The sequence below is a fragment of the Gigantopelta aegis genome, chromosome 14, assembly GCF_016097555.1.
Source record: "Gigantopelta aegis isolate Gae_Host chromosome 14, Gae_host_genome, whole genome shotgun sequence".
In the NCBI taxonomy this organism is placed as follows: domain Eukaryota; kingdom Metazoa; phylum Mollusca; class Gastropoda; order Neomphalida; family Peltospiridae; genus Gigantopelta; species Gigantopelta aegis.
Window position 1 is genome coordinate 22,140,112 of NC_054712.1, and position 18,342 is coordinate 22,158,453.

The following is an 18,342-nucleotide window of genomic DNA, read 5'->3' on the forward strand; positions in this document are numbered from 1 at the left end:
GTAATAACGCCTATTAGGTGGTTATGAGTGAAATTAGGCGCTGTATTTCAAGCATTTTGATACATTTGAAACAGCAGTTTTCTTAATATAATCTTTCTAAAAATTAAAAAAGATATATCCATTAATTTTCAAGATTTTAGAGCAAATTAATTGTACCCTTCGAACTCTGATAGAAAATCCCTGCATTCGTGAGGCACGTCTAAATACATTTCACGAATTAAAGAACACAGTGCAACACCGGCCTCGGTGGTGTAGTGGTTAAGCTATCAGACAAGACTGGTAGACACTTGGTTCGCATCTCGGCATCGGATTCCACCCAGAGCGAGTTTTAACGACTGTACAGTACAGACAGCCCAATTATCAAAAATATTATTGGTAGTAAATCTTAAAGCAGATATTAATTTTACTTGTAGAATTCAGGAAATTGCATTACAGAATCTGTTTTTCAAAATTAAACAGGGGAGCATACCCCATACCCCCCAAAAATAAAAAAATAAAAACAAACAACAAACAAAACAGACAAACATAATGTCTACTTGCTTTTGTCGTGCCTCCTTATCCGAGGTGTTCCCAGGACAGCGTGTTTGAACCTTAATTGGATACAAACACAAAATAAATATACACGAATGAAAAAAAGTTCGGTTTGTTTAACGACACCACTAGAGAACATTGATTCATTATTCATCGGCTATTGATGTCAAACATTTGGTAATTTTGATAGTCGAAAGAGTAAACCCGCTAAATGTTTTTTCTAATACAGCAAGGGATATTTTATATACACTTTCCCAAAGACAGGATAGCACATACCATCGCCTTTGATATACCAGTCGTGGTGCACTGGCTCGAACGACTATAAATGACTGTAAAAAATCAAGCATTTTGATTGGCTGATTACAGTTGTTCATTCTACGATATACCACCTCCGAAACTTAATGTACCTACTGTAACGTTGTTTACGTGTATTCATACGCGGTGAAGTGTCACTGTTTGTAAATATGGATGACGTACACATAGAAGACGCCGATTCGTTTAAAGGGACACGCCCTAGTTGTTAACCATTACGCCGTTGTTTTTCGCTATTAAACCCATTTTTCACAAATAAAATTACACTTTACTTACATTTTAATTCTCCTGAAGTATTTTTTGGTAATCCTGATGTTTGTAATACCACGAAATGCATTTTTTGTATTTCTTAAAAACGCACGCGCCACTGAGAAAAAACCGTTGAGCAGACGAGGTCCAATCTATTTTTAGAGGGGATCTTCCCGTTTAAACGTCACAGATGTTGGTATAATCAACTTCCGATTTGTTGTCGTTTGCTTGTTCATTTTTGAGGTTTTTCTTCACAGTTCGTGCATTTTCATTAACAATAAAGTTCAGAGAAGTAAGTATCTCAATACAAAACGTTACAAAACCTTAAAGGGACATTCCTGAGTTTGCTGTAATTTTTAAGATGTTATCACTAATAGAGACTTTTTAACGATTTTAATTACATATCAAATACATTTTTCTGCATAAAATATTAGTGGCCATATATTAAACATGTTTCTGATCGTTCAAATATTTGTACTAGGTTAAATTTCATTTTATTTCCTAAAATATATTGTTTTTGTACGTACGAAATTATTTGAAGACAAAATCCAGTTTAGGCTTTTTACAAATATTAACACGACCAGAAACACATTGAATACACAGACACTGATATTCTAAACAAGAACATATATTTAATATGTAAGTTTAATCGTAGAAATATTTTATTAGTCGGAAACATCTTACAATGCAGCAAACTCGGGAATGTCCCTTTAAAACCAGCAAGTCTTACGATATCTGGAGAGGACAGAACAGTTGGAACATGCCCAGGAGAGGTGAAAGGAACGTACCCCAAGTCTGTGTGCACTCTGGGAAATTTGTCGTGACATAGGCATTTCTGTGCTTCGAGTGACATCTACCGGTGACATCAGAATACTAACTCTTTTTTTTTTCTTCAAGTAATTGAGTCACGGGGATTCACATGGTATTTATCGATATAAAACCTTCTTTTTTACTCCATTTTATAAAAACGTGATCTAAGTGTGTTACAGATTTGTAGATTAACCAGAATTATAATTAATTTTCGCGAGCTGAAACTAGGGTGTACGACTTTAATTTGGATGAATTGGAAGAAATATTTGGACCAGAAAATGACACCTAAGAATACTCTCCAGACGATATAGCAATGCTTGCTGCATCAGCCTCTTCAAGCAGAATTTCAACTAACAATCGTCCTGTTGAGCGAAATCAGCAGATCGAGACTGTACAGTCACTGGCAGCAGACGACACCGATAAACCATGCTTTGCCACAAAAACGCAAATATTAAAAAAATCATGAATTGATAAAAATACTGATCATTTAATCATCGTGTAAACCCCAAATTAAAAACGCGACAACTGACCCCGTTTACCCGAGCATGGCCTCTCAAAGTTTTCAAACGAACTTACAAAACACGAATATTACAACAAACAGCTCCCAGCATCAACAAAATTACTCAAATGACACCTACCTTTGACATGATAGGCTGTAGAGTTGAAATTCACAACCATTATCACACAACAAATATGAATTAGCAACATAGCACAATAAATAAACACGAATATATCCAAAACTGTTTAATTGACACTTTCATAAGTTTATATTTCAGACCGTTTCATAGTGCAGGGTATTTGAAATTTTGTTATGTTCTTCCATCTTAAAAGTGGTTTATTGGTATTGCTTTCAGTATAAAGCATTATGTTGTTGTTGTTTCTGTGTCTATATAAATAAAAACTGGTTCAAACACAGTAGTATTTTTCATATAACTGGTTTTGAAAATTTACTTCCAATTTCGTTACTCCCATGATGGACTCTTCCTATCGATTGACGTCATTCAGTTACAAACACGTTTGACAAATATACCATAGGCGTCCCAAACTGCGTTCACCTAACGACAAAAACACGAATACGATATTTAAGGAAATACTATTCTACAATTTTCAGCTACAATACGTGAAACAAAATAAATTGCAATCAAGTAACGTAAAAAATCAACAATGTGGACGTAAAACAAATCCATTCTAAATAAATATAAGTTAAACACCCTCCGTTAAACAGCAAAGGGTACGACGTTTCTAACTGCGTTCAAAGGACATTCCTGAGTTTGCTGCATTTGTAAAGATGTTATCGACTAATGGAGACTTTTTTACGATTGTAATTACATATCTAATATATTTTTTATGCACAATATATTAGTGGCTATATATTAAACGTGTTTCTGATCGTTGTAATATTTGTACTAGGTTAAATTTCATCTTATTTCCTAAAATATAGTTTTTTCGTACGTACGAAATTATTTGAAGACAAAATCCAGTTTGGGCTTCTTACAAATATTAAGACGATCAGAAACGCATTGAATATACAGACACTGATATTCTAAACAAGAAAATATATTTAATATGCAAGTTTAATCGTAGAAATATTTTATTAGTCGGAAACATCTTACAATGCAGAAAACTCAGGAATGTCCCTTTCAGGCGCATGCGTTTGCAAAAAGTATCGTACTGCGCATGTGCGGCTCGTCATTTTCCATTTTTAAGGTAACTACATGAAAAAATATATGTTTCTTAATTATGGACAGTTGTCGAACACTTAATTTATTATTTTTTTAAAAGGAAAAATTCAATTTATCAAGCGTTCTGGTTCCGGTCCGCGTTTTATCAACACACATCGCTCACACTTGATGTCAATTATACTGATAGGCATTACGTTCATACCTGCGAATAGTTTGTAAAAAAATTTTTTTTAATCAATTGATTCTAAATTAACACAATTTATATACTCAAAATTATTTACAACTGTTATGAATGGATTATGAATACTATTCACTACACTAGAGGCACAAAAATGTAGCATACCTTTTGCAGTTCGAATATAATAATTGAAAACAAATTCCAACAGGGGTCTTAAAGATCGTAAAAACTAAATTCTTTGGCCTTGTTGATCTGGCACGTGTGAGGTCATGTGACACGCACCGAATGTTAAGTCATGTCCATTTTAAGTCCATTTCTACGAGTCATGTGGACCCGATATCGGTAATTTTAAGGAATAAACAAAAACGACTGTAAAATTAATGGTTTTAGGGGTTTGTAAAGTTTAAAGTTAAATATTAGAACGATCAGAAACACGTTTAATATACAGTCACTAATATTTTATGCAGAAAAATATATTTGATATGTAATTACAATCGGTAAAAAGTTTGTTAGTCGATAACATCTTAAACATTACAGCAAACTCAGGAATGTCCCTTTACAAACATGGCTGGGTACCTAACAAAATATTTCTGTGGCCAAATATATCATTCTCGTCGGCTTCAAATGATTACACTCCACTAAAATGTAGCGCAGGACGTGGAGGGTCCTTCTTTAAAGGGACCTTCCTGAGTTTGCTACATTGTTAGATGTTTCCAACTAATAAAATATTTCTACGATTAAATTTACATATTAAATATATTTTCTTGTTTAGAATATCAGTGGCTGTATATTCAACGTGTTTCTGGTCGTCTTAATATTTGTAAGAAGCCCAAAGTCGATTTTATTTTCAAATATTTCGTACGTACGAACAAATATATTTTAGGAAATAAAATGAAATTTAACCAAGTACAAATATTAGAATGATCAGAAACACGTTTAATATATAGCCATTGATATTTTATGCAGAAAAATATATTTGATATGTAATTACAATCGTTAAAAAGTTTCTGTTAGTCGATAAAATCTTTAAAATTGCAACAAACTCAGGAATGTCCCTTTAAAATAAATGAATGCGTCAAATATATACGGCACAAAACTACTTCATCCTTCCTGCACCGGCTGTAGGATGACTGCCACTCCGAAACCTGGCTTGACAGAATTAAGCTTGTTCGCGACCGCACCGTCCCATTCATCTTGCCAAGTCGAAAAAATATATTGGTTAAAGGGACATTCCCGAGTTTGCTCCATTGTAAGATGTTTCCGACAAATAAAATATTTCTACGATTAAATTTACATATTAAATATATTTTCTTGTTTAGAATATCAGTATCTGTATATTCAATGTGTTTCTGGTCGTCTTAATATTTGTAAGAAGCCCAAACTGGATTTTGTCTTCAAATAATTTCGTACGTACGAAAAAACAATATTTTAGGAAATAAAATGAAATTTAACCTAGTACAAATATTAGAACGATCAGAAACACGTTTAATAAACAGCTACTAATATTCTATGCAGAAAAATATATTTGATATGTAATTACAATCGTTAAAAAGTCTCTGTTAGTCGATAACATCTTAAACATTACAGCAAACTCAGGAATGTCCCTTTACAAACATGGCTGGGTACCTAACAAAATATTTCTGTGGCCAAATATATCATTCTCGTCGGCTTCAAATGATTACACTCCACCAAAATGTGGCGCAGGACGTGGAGGGTCCTTCTTTAAAGGGACATTCCTGAGTTTGCTGCATTGTAAGATGTTTCCAACTAATAAAATATTTCTACGATTAAATTTACATATTAAATATATTTTCTTGTTTAGAATATCAGTGGCTGTATATTCAACGTGTTTCTGGTCGTCTTAATATTTGTAAGAAGCCCAAAGTCGATTTTATTTTCAAATATTTCGTACGTACGAAAAAGTATATTTTAGGAAATAAAATGAAATTTGACCAAGTACAAATATTAGAATGATCAGAAACACGTTTAATATATAGCCACTGATATTTTATGCAGAAAAATATATTTGATATGTAATTACAATCGTTAAAAAGTCTCTGTTAGTCGATAACATCTTAAAAAGTGCAGCAAACTCAGGAATGTCCCTTTAACGGTTTCTACGACAGAACTAGAGCACATTGATTTATGAATCATCGGCTATGGGATGTTAAACATTTAGTAAATTTGAGTACTTAGAGAAGCCGCTACATGTTTCCATTAGTAGCAAGGGATTTTGTACACGAACCATCCCACAAACGCCCATACCACGCCTTGATATACCAGTCGTGGTGCACTGTCTAGAACGAGTTTTCTTTATCGGATTCTAAAACTTCATAAGAATCCATAAAAATTAGGTACATCCAGGGGTCGAGCAAATGCACAACAAATATTCTAGTTTCAAAAATTGACAATTGTCCTGATCACAAGCTTAAGGAGAAACTTCGTTCCTTAATCAATGGAGCGTGTGTTACAAACAACGTTGAACGTAAATATAAATATATAGTGCCTATTACATGGTTTGTTTCGAATACGAGTTTTGTGTCAACGAAGCAATGAGTAAAAATATGTTTCTTTCACGCATCCGAAAAGTCAAAATATATCTTTTTACTTAATATCACTTTTATGGTTTCTGTAAATCTATATATTTCATAGATATATGTATAATAAATAACAATATTCCACGGATCTGGATAATCTGGACAAAGAGGAAATCCAGACTAAAGTATACTGACATAAACATATGTGGGATGATGTTCATCCTCATTGACAACATATATGTCAAATTTGGAGATAAAACATATAGACAGGAAATAGGAATCCCCGTCGGCGCCAACTGCTCCACTACTCGCAGATGTGTTTCTCTGTGCATATGAATCAGAATATTGGACTAATCTCGTTAAATCAGAATAAAGGAATCTGGTTAATATGTTCAAGATTACTTTCCGCTATATTGATGATCTTATATCAGTCAACAATAGCAGGATTACAGAATACCTCCCATTGGTGTACCTACAAGAGTTAGAAATAAAAGAAACACCTGAAGGTGTTCAATCAGTTTACTACTTCTATTTATGTATGGAGATTCAAAGTGATACTGGACTCAAACTAAGCTGTTTGACAAACGACACGACTTCAACATTCCAATAGTCAATTTCCCCTTTCTGTCGAGCAATATACCTTCTGCTCTAGCTTTTGGTGTCTACATATCACAACTTCTAATATACCTTAGGACATGTTCATTGTAAGCACATTTCAAACAACGCCATATCATTCTGACACAGACGTTGTTGTATCAGGGTTATGATGTACAGGGACTCCTGAGAGCATTCATGACGTTTTATGGTAGCTATGTGGAGGCTATATCTACTAAATACAATGTATCAGTGACCAAAATGATGGCACACCTTTTTATCTCTTTGATGAAACTTGCACATTTCTTACTTGTTCATTGTTTAGATGAAGTGACAGACTTGAAAGCTATGATGGCAGTACTGAAAGCGGGTGTCACCGAGGGCATGCTGTGCTCATTGTTCGCGAATACCTGATGCCCGGGACGACGAGGCTTCATAAATAATTTGTTTCGTGTGGAATCGGTCTTGAACAGAGATACAGTATTGAATATGTTAATGTCAGATTCGTAATCGTAATGTATGTAACTTACGAACTTTTAGAATTTTATATTATCTAAGCGTTACTGGTGAGTAGATTATTGCACATTATCATCATTGTTCTCTGTAATAAAAACATCCTGTTTGAAAGCGAAGTAGCTTCAACGATTAGTGGAAACTAGAAATGTGTTGTATAGCATTGTTTCGGTATATGCCACATTTTTCTTTATGTGTATACTTCCCGTAATATGTGTATGTGATATATACGTACGCACGCACATATTCATCTGTTATATTCACGTTTTTCCCCCTCTGTCAACACAGAACTGAGCGTTTCACACGAAGACAGCTGGTTGACAGTGTTCACTAAATATGTACATATCCTCTGAATAAAAAGAAAAACATCACTGTGATTTCTTAGATACTAGATATCTGAATCCACATCAATCGACGTTGAAAATGTTGTCGAAGCTGTTGCTATTCGCAGTCATCTTGGGCATCATTGCCGTCGGTGTTCACGGACAGAGTTCATCGTGTACCTGTGATCAACAGCTGAGTGAGATGCAGATGTTCTACCAGATGATGTTAAGCTCAGTGATCTCCACCATGCATTCCATGCAGAACAATAACCAAATGGGATCACCGATGTATGGAGACACTCCGGTATAGGTAAGTAAGACTATATTGTCATCACTCTTCTACAGTTTTTAAAACATTTTCCATTCTTCTTTTTAATTTATTGAACGACAAGCAAGAATTCGAGAATTAAAAATTGGCGCAAACCATATTGGTAGTACTAAGCCAAATAACAGTTAATTTCCGCCTGTGTCAATTGAATGACAAGAATACGAGAATTACAAATTGACGCAAACCATATTGGTAGTACTAACTCAACTAACAGTTAACTTCCGACTGGGTCAAAGTTCGAGGTTCACCCATCTTTTGATAAAGCGATATATTTTAACATGCTCCTATACCACTACGGTTTCGAGCATTTGATAGAGCAGTTAATACCACAAGTCACTGATGATAAATGTGAATGAATGAATAAATGAATGAATGTTTAACCACAGTGTAAGAAAAGTATAATACAATACAATACAATACAATACATAAATCAAGGTAAGTATATGCTAAAACTTTGTATAGAAGGTGATACATGTGAATGTGTTTGTTATAAAAACAATTAGCTTCATCATAGTTTGACACCCAATACCCTATGTATTTTTCGTGCTCGGGTGTCGTTAAACATCTATTCTAATTAGTTTCATTTGTGTCAAAAATGTATGCAACTGGTTCAATAAAGGCCGTTGTATGTATTGTGTTTTCTGGGAATGAATGAACGTTTAAAAATACTTCAGAACAAAACTACACATCGGCTATCGCATGTCAGAAAAGGTAAAAAAAAGTTAGTTTGTTTTGTTTAACGAGACCACTAGAGCACATTAATTTATTAATCATCAGCTATTGGATGTCAAACATTTGGTAATTTTGACATAGTCTTAGAGAAGAAACCCACTACATTGTTTCCATCAGTAGCAAGAGATATTTTATATACACCATCCCCCAGACAGGATAGCACATACCACGGCCAAACCGACCTGCGTATCAAGCGAGCGCTTTACCACTGGACTGTGTTTCTGGTCGTCTTAATATTTGTAAGATGCCCAAAATGGATTTTGTCTTCAAATAATTTCGTACGTACGAAAAATATAGTTGATATGTAATTACAGTTGTCAAACAATGCCCCTTTAACTACGCTAATTTGCAAAGCTGGTCAGGCGTGACCAATATCTCGTCAAAACATACAATACTGCATGGTGTTGTTAATCCTACAAGAAATATAATATCGCCAAACATTCATCGAAACTTAATAAAGTTGTGTTTCAAAATGCCTGAAGAATAGTTATTTAAAAAAACAAAAACAACAGTGGAGAATTTAACTTACATCCTCCACGCATGTCGAGTCAAAATAGGCCTTCCCAATTCTGCCCTGGTCTGGAAAAACCTAGTAAGTCACATTTTGGTCAAAAGTAAGTTTGACCAATTTTTATGAAATACTAGGTTTATTCCTATCATTAGGTGCAATATTGAAGAAAAATGACAAACAAGTTTCCGAAGTTTTTGCTTGGGCAAACCTAGTAAGTCACACATTTGTATTTGTTGTCTGGAAAACCCCAGCAACTTGCTTGAGCCAATAGGTTTAGGTGTCGGGTCACATGACTTAAGTTATGGCAGCAACCATGAGAGAATCAGAAAAATTTGTTGGGCTCTTTTGTTTTGTTGTTTTCAATATTCTAAATGAAGTATGAGCTGCTAATGTGGAAAGCTGATAGTCCAGTTGGCACTGGATAAAAATAAAAAGACAAGAAATGCCATTAGTAATGTTTATGATGACCATAACACCAGTATTGACGAGCCTCAAATGATCGACACAAAGATCGCCTGCTATTTCTGTTTCTATAACCAACCAGGACCAGTCGATCAACCCTGCTGCATCAACAGTTACTGATTGCGATCGCCAAGCAGAATCTGTTACTGATGATGTAGTTGGAAAACCAAGGTTAGTGTAATAATTTGATAAAATAAATTACAATCCGATTACGTAAATGGTCTGGATAAAATTGGTAAGTTTATTGTCAATAATTTTTACAGAAAAATGTGTGAAAATTGATTTCACCCCATAACAATAAATTGCTAAAAATTATGCCTAAATTATTAACTGTATGGGGCATACTTTGTGTGACATGTTAAAACAAAATTTTAATTGTTTATTTGTTTACATTTGCAGTTGCTAGGTTTTACCAGATCAAATCTGATCTGCATTCTACCTTGCAACAACAAAAACGTAGCAGTTATTTTTTCAGACAAGTTCATGAGTTAAAATTGCAAAATTTAATAAAAGTGTTGCGCTTATGCTTTACTGAGAGTAGATATGGCTCTTTTAAACTCATCCCATAAAAGAATATGAAACATGGATAAGACATTCCCTTTAGGTAGGTTAGAACCGCATGAACTGTAATGTTTTATTTTACAGAAAACAGCGTCAGAATGAGCAGGACAGACACCAATACCACAAGGAAAAGTATGTTCTCCTGGAGCCTTGCAAGGATACCTGCCGAAAATCATGTGCAACGAAAATAACAGAGGAACAACGCCATACTACCAATGATGTATTTTGGTCTCTTGACTTCGGTGAACGTAGACTCTGGTTCGATGCACATATTCTGATTCACTCGGTCAAAAGACGCAAAATAGCACAAGACCAGTATTCTCGCACCCATACACTGTTACCTGTGGGCGTGTCTTCGTACTCTGGGTCTAAAGACTAATGGTAGAGTGACAGAGTTTGTCAGGGAAAAACTGAAAATTCCCAACAACATCCTTCTGAAACCCACCGATAAACGGAGGAAGGCTGCCCCAAAACCAAGGACAAACTTAGCATTCAGGAGCATATTGAAAGTTTTGACCCTCAAATAAGTCACTACAATCTTCAGCACTTCCCTAATCGTAGGTATTTAGACCACGATCTCACCATCACTGCCATGTGGAAAGATTACAAAGAAAACGTTAGTGATGTAAGCTATCCTGTTTATCGTCGAGTGTTCAAAACGATGAACATTGGCTTTCGGCGTCCATCTTAGGATGATTGTGATGTGTGTGCTTGCCACAAAGCGCACTTGGCATCCCCATAAGATGGCCATGATGAAGCAACGTGTGTGGTGTGTGAGGATTCCCGAAAACACAGAGCCAGATACACCATGCCAGGATAACATATCAGGAGCATGTGAAGTCTAACAATAACAAGCAAAGTTTCCTCACCGCTCACATGCAAAAAGTAATGGTATTGCCTAAGATGACCACTAAAGATTTTTTTTTTGGTTTCACGTTTAGTTGTTTTTAATCAAACATTTGCCTCTTTGAATGAAGATGTAGATTTTGGTGTGCTTGCGTCAAATGTTATATTTGCCTACATAAAGTGTATTAACTTATCAGAGAAAGACACAGTGGTTTTTTGGGCAAATAATTCTTCTGGGCAAAACAAAAATTGTTCTCTGTTTTCTGCTCTTGTCTGGTGTACAAATCAGGAATGGGGTCCAAAGAAAATTACTGTGGGGTACCTTAAAAGGGGACACACCTTTATGTTAACACTGGATCAAAAATGAAAAAGTGTAACGGAATCTGCATTTTCGACGATTTTGTTGAATTGTGCCAAAAAGCGAGCCAAAAAAATAAAACTGCGGTGATGCATCATAGTGATTTTTATGCAATGGAAGATGACCACAGGTAACGACAATCAAAGAAGGTAATATTACCATATTTGGCTGACCTGTGTGAGGTTCACTTTGTTAAAGGTTCAAGATCAATGTGGTGCAAACACTCCTTTGATGATGATCCAACTGAAGTTGACTTTTTGAGACGAAAATTTAACATTGAAATTCGTCCAGACAATTTGCACGGACCTCGTGGAATTTCCACAACCAAAAGGCAGAACATCCTACAGCTCATTCAATCATTTCCTGGACCAAAAAGGAAGTTCAGGCTAGATATGCCTGTGAATGACGTGAGCAATGACCTTGTTGAAATATTTCAGTGAAACCTTCGTCAGATGACTGATGTAGCTTTATGACAGTTTACAAAGCCAAAAACATTTAATTCTTCTTATTATTCTGATATTAAAACTTCGTTTGATTTCCGCAAAAGCATTTTTAAGTTTCTTTATGGTGAAAAGCATTTAAAGTTTTAAAAGTTTTAAACCAGGGCAGAATTATTTTGGGCTTCCTACGGGCCTGAATTAATTTTAATATTACATGAACATATGTTTCAAACTTTCTATATGTTTACAATGACCAATCACATTTTCTTTGCAGATTCCACGAATGCAGAACCGGTAGACATGGAAATAAACGTTTGGAACAAGTATTTTGAAGACTACTTCAAATAAAGCGAGAAAATGCATAGTTGTTTTAATCATTTATTGCATAACAAAAATACTTATAATATGAAAATAAGATTGTATCCCCAAGAACAGTGTATAAACGGAACTGTATAGGTGGTTTTTTTACAATTTTCCGGAAGCTGTAACTATGTTAAGCAACGATCACGTACTTTCGGTTCAGTTCGACGTTTTAGTCTGAGTAAGTTTGACCATATTAGGTACAAAAGCAAAAACAAATAATAATAATTAAATTGTTCTGACAAGTACAATCCATCCCAAATTAGCGCAAAAAAAATGTATACATATAAATAACAACGAACAGACATTCAAACATTTTAATATTTATCCCTACCAGGTAAAAATAATTTTGACTCCTATTGAAAACAGATCTTTTATATGTACCATCCCACAGAAAGGATAGCACATATCACAGCCTTTGATATACCAGTCGTGGTGCACTTGATGGAAAGAAAAATAGCACAATGGACCCACCGACGGGGATCGATCCCATACCGACCGCGCATCAAGCGAGCGCTTTACCACTGGGTTACGGAAAAATCACCAAAGCGACAGAGTGGCACACACACACATGGGATGGTGCATATAAAAGATCCCTTGCTACTAATGGAAAAATGTAGCGGGTGTCCTCTCTAAGATTATGACAAAATTACCAAATGTTTGACATCCTATAGCCGATGATTAATAAATCAATGTGCTGTAGAGGTGTTGTTAAACAAAACAAACTTTTTTAGGTGATTGTCGGGCACTTGTATTATTATCGTATGAGACGGCCCCTGGAAGACGGAACCACTGAGCTAGCGATCATGTGACGCTACGTCACGATATAGGTTAGCCCGAGTACTCTGACTGTAAGAGAGCTAGACGGACATTTGGACATAAATACGCTCTCATTACAGTCGAAGACCAACCTATGTATTTTTTTGGCAATTCCTGACTACCAAACGGTTGGCAAAGATTCCCGCTCTAATACCACAACAATCCTATGTTTGACGTCAAATACCTTTACATCGATCATTTTCGAGTTAACTGATACAAAAAAATACACATATTAATCACTAATACACATACTACAGAAAGAAATCCGACATCAGTGGATGGCCTTTATTACCACATATGGTCTTACCTGTTTCTCCTTTTGTTGTAAGTGTAAACAGCAACAACTTCAATAGTCATCTGTATATCTGTTTAAAATCCAGGCTGTCCAGCACATCCTTATGAAAACGTAGGACAAAAGTCGGAATGAAAATATAGAAAAAGTAGCACAAAAGTAGGAAAATACAAGCAAAAAGTAGGATTAGACTAAAACAGTATTCAAGGTCATACCCAGAGCGAGTTGTAACGACTAGTGAATCAGTATACATATTTATTAAATATGTACAGTAATGTTGGTCACCTTGAAGGTCACTAATGATTAATTTAAGTTTTCCTTCCTAAATTGATGCACATTGTAATGTTAATTATGGTAATAATTGTTAGCTGTTTTCAAGCATTTGAAGCAATCATAAACAGGTAACAGATTCATTTACAAATTACACGGAATTTGATAATTGTTACTAACTTATTTTTCAGACACTACATATTAGTTGCAAAAACTTAATATATGTATAAAAAATACAATTTGTTAACATAACTCTAAATATGTTAGCAAGGATTGACTACTTGTCAAGTTCTGCTCAAACAGAGATGGTAGCATATTAATATAAAATACATAAAGTAATGTATTAAGTGTTAAAGGAGCACAATTTGTTTATACAAGCACGTCATGACAAAAGTAACATTTGAGTGCTATTATGTCACATTGACTTTAAGGGTGTAAATTTAAATTGAGATTATATGGTAGGCTTAAATTTTAAGATATATCTTGTTGAAAAAGAAAAAGATCTAATAACTGTTATGTTAATAACACAAACAATATGCACAGTGACATTAACTAGCAGCATTTTGAAACTGTACGGTAAAGTAGAACAAAAAAGTAGGAAAAAATTGATATTTTGAAAAAAATGTAGGAGAAGTTAGACAAAGAAAGAAATGTTTTATTTAACAATGCACTCAACAAATTTTATTAACGGTTATATGGTTAAGGACAACAGATATTGAGGGAGGAAACCTGCTGTCGCCACTTCATAGCCTACTCTTTTCGATTAGCAGCAAGGGAATTTTTATATGCACCATCCCATAGACAGGATACCACATAACACAGCATTTGATGTACCAGTTGTGGTGCACTGCCTGGAGCAAGAAATAGCCCAATGGGCCCCACTGACAGGGATCGATCCCAAACAGACCGTGCATTAAGCGAACGCTTTACCACTGGACTATGTCTTGCCCCGAAAAATAGGATAGACAAAAATGTAGATTCGCCCAATATAACATTTAAGTGTCAATTTGCACACACATAAATGCAGCATAATGCCTCATGCCAGGTCACTGGTTGCCTATGTTAAAGATCAACTTGAACAATGGATTTTTAGCCATAGCGGTTTATAAAAATTAACTTTATTGTCTTTGATATTTAGTAATACAATGTTTGTCTTTTTCTTGCATAATTTTTTTTTCTTTCAAATATGCCATGAGCAGAGCTCTTTAAGTAACTCTTACAGTAAAATATTGATTAACAATTACTAAAGAAAAACCCCCTCATCACTTAGATTTTGATGTGATTAATTTATCCTATGATATAATTGTTCATAGCAAAATATTGTGGCTACCCAATGCGAAACAGGAAAAAACCCATTTACTTGGCCAAACGCAGTAAATTTTGAACGGTTTCTTAACACTCACTAATAAATGAAAATTAACAAAAATTAAAACTGTATGCAAGTAAAGACAAAGAAAAGAATACAGAGAAAGAAAAGTGTTTAACACCACCACCACGGTCCTTGATGATCCTGGGGATTTTTGGCAAAAAATCGCGACCGAGGACCGTCACCCCTATAGCGCCACGGTGTCCCCCCGGACCATCCCGGACAACCCCGGTGTCATTACGGATGACCCCGGACCATCCCGGTGTCATTTCGGTGTCACTACGGATGACGCCGTAGTAGCACCGTGATGAACCGTAGTGTCACCGTGTTTATCCGGGGTCAATAAATTACCCAGGATCAGCCAGGACGTCCCCGATGACATCACGGACTGCCCCGGCGACAATACGGTATCACTACGGATCACCCAGGATGAGGCGAACGTCCAGGACCCTTACGGACCACCCCGGCAGTTTTAAGCATGTTTAAAACTGCCGGGACGACCCCCGGACTGTCCCGAAATATCCAGGACCACCCCGGCATCGCTACGGTTCAAGCCCCGGACCACCCCGGATTATGGTCCGGGGTTATCCGGGATCCCAGTGGGACTATAGCTTAAGCATAGGCCACATGCTCTTTAACACGTATTTTCAATGTTAATTAGAAATAAAAATCAACAATCTTCTCCTTTGGCTTTGCTTTCACCTTTGAACATGCCGACAGGAAATAATTCTGGTCATGTGACACGACTTTGTTCTTGGTAAATTTCAGCTAAACAGGTCATATGAACAGTGATAACAAAAAAAAACCGTCATTATATAATTTTTTGATGGGGTTTTCTTTTTCCTTTGTTTTATTTTGGTTGGTTGGGTTGGTTATCTTCTCCATCCTACACCCCCCCCCCCCCCCAATCTCTTCTCTCTCCCCTTCCTATCAGTCATTAACTGAAAACGGCTATTTAGTTCAGAAAGGTGCATTGTTAGCATGTTCCATTTCGTATAACCATGATTGTAAAATATATTATATACATGTAATATGAACATGTCTGATATTTCCCTTCTTTCGATAGAAAATGGAAACTTTCAAATTATCCTTGAGACCAGTCTTCATTGTCGGCAAGCACCAACAGTGCAGGAGGCAGCAACTTGAAATTAATGAATTGTATTCATGCCATCATGAGCGCACTAATCCGTTCGACAAAAATGCTTTTGTTGCATACTTACGACGAGATTCAGCCTTATACATGTCCTTAATAAGCAAGCAGTTGCCATCCATAAATGGCATATCTGCAAGACCCGAAAGAGAATCTAAATATACCAGAAAGGGTCCAGAACAATTTTGTTCAGTAGAATTCACTGCTAATAAAGCAGATGTGGAAAAATGTGAAAATGTCATGTCAGGCACTGGTTTATTTCTTGCGTCATGTGCTAAAATTTGAAATGTTTCATGTTTCCAAACGTTTATAATATGTTTAATTACATTTTCCTTGTTAGCCTACTTATAGCACAATACAGGGATGGCATATCCCGTTATAAATAAGTTGCATTTATATCTTATTCTAAATTGAAAATTGTTTTTTTTAGCAATTATGAAAATAATAATAACAATAACATTTATAATATGAAAATCATTTTATGTGGGTGAAGAAAACAATACACAAAAAAACCATTACCTGTCTGCATTTGTAAATGCTGCTTTTACAAATGTCATGGCAACGCATTTGTTTGAAATACCAAATGCATCTATTGTTTTACTTTGTCAAAAAGTGTCAAATGGATTCGGCTTTTGGCGTAAAATAAGCTGATGTTAATTGTAGTACAACTACCACAATATTATTATTAAATTGCGAGGGCCATAGGCGTACGGGCTCCCATTTTTGTAAAGGGGATGGGAGTGGGTCGTAATGATTATGGTTACATACTTGAAGGTTTATAATGTTTACATTTCAAAGCAGAAGTGAAAATCCTTTGACGGAAAACCACCATTGTGAAGCTACGAGATTGCACCTTTAATGAACTACTTTTTTCCCCATTTATCCAAATGCAAATGCGGAACCTGTGTAGATTATACCCCCACCCCACCCCACCCCAACACAAAATAGTAATACATTTTTTTTAATAATAATAAAATTATTTATTAATATTTACATAAGAATTGGGGGGAAAATATATTCAAGTGCCTTTTCCACCATATTTTTTATTATTACTTTTTACATTGTTATGCCCACTTGATTAGTGCTTTTTTTACCGTTAGATCCCGACCCCCAGTGTTCCCCCAAGATGCTGGATCTGCCCATGCAATTGGATATTGTTCATTGGTGTATAATGCATATGTAAACCTTCACTGAATTGTACTTAACTTAATAATAGCAATAATTAAAGACTTAAATAACTAAATTGTTAATTCATTCATTACACTTACAGTCCAATAAGTTGCCATGCAGTTACATTGTCACTTTAGAATAATTGACTAGAACTTTTATTTCATGTATCCAATAATGTTCAAATGGCAGAAAATGCTGACTATTTATTTAATAATTAAAATGCATATGTAAATTTTCAATTATCTGTTGTATCAGAGACATTTTTTTTTTTTTAATACGAAGTGGTCGAATACTGGGTCCTCTGGTCGAATACTGGGTCCTGTTCATTGCGGCACTTAACATGCATCCAGTAGGTGTGGCATCCATAAATACGGGTTTGGATCATTTCCGGAATAACATTAACAGTGAGTATGTACCAAAATTAAAAAAAAAAAAAATTGGCAAATGTCAGTAAAACGAAAATGTTACGACTATTTCTTTCTTAAGTGGTCGAATACTGGGGGTCGTTGCCCTATACATAAAAAGACGACACATAACAGAATATGTTGTGGGGGCCCCACTGTGACTACAGACACAGGGATGTAAACATTTTAGAGCAGCATATTAAAACACACAAAAAAGATCAAACAGATAAAACTGATTTCTCGAAACTATTACTGAGCCCTACCTTTAGATACGATGATGAAAGAGGACCAGTTTACAACATTTCCGAACAGTCTAAAAGAAGAACGGTAGATACAGAATGAATGAATGAATGAATGTTTAACGACACCCCAGCACGAAAAATACATCGGCTATTGGGTGTCAAACTATGGTAAAAGCAAAACAAATTTGATAATTAAAACACAGTATAAAGAACTGTGCAAAAATACAAATATCACAGATAGATCAAATTAAAATTTACAATAAAAGTCAGTATCTCGAAGAAATTGTAATAAAAGTTCTGGA

General features: G+C 35.3%; 1 long non-coding RNA gene across 1 annotated transcript; it reads right to left on the reverse strand.

The window, feature by feature from the left end:
• Positions 1-540: 540 nt before the first annotated feature.
• LOC121388847 lies at positions 541-18,105 on the reverse strand. Its single transcript, XR_005960014.1, has 3 exons — positions 18,062-18,105; positions 13,454-13,541; positions 541-590 (listed from the first exon to the last, which is right to left on the reverse strand). It is a non-coding gene; the product is annotated as an uncharacterized LOC121388847 (long non-coding RNA).
• Positions 18,106-18,342: the final 237 nt, after the last annotated feature.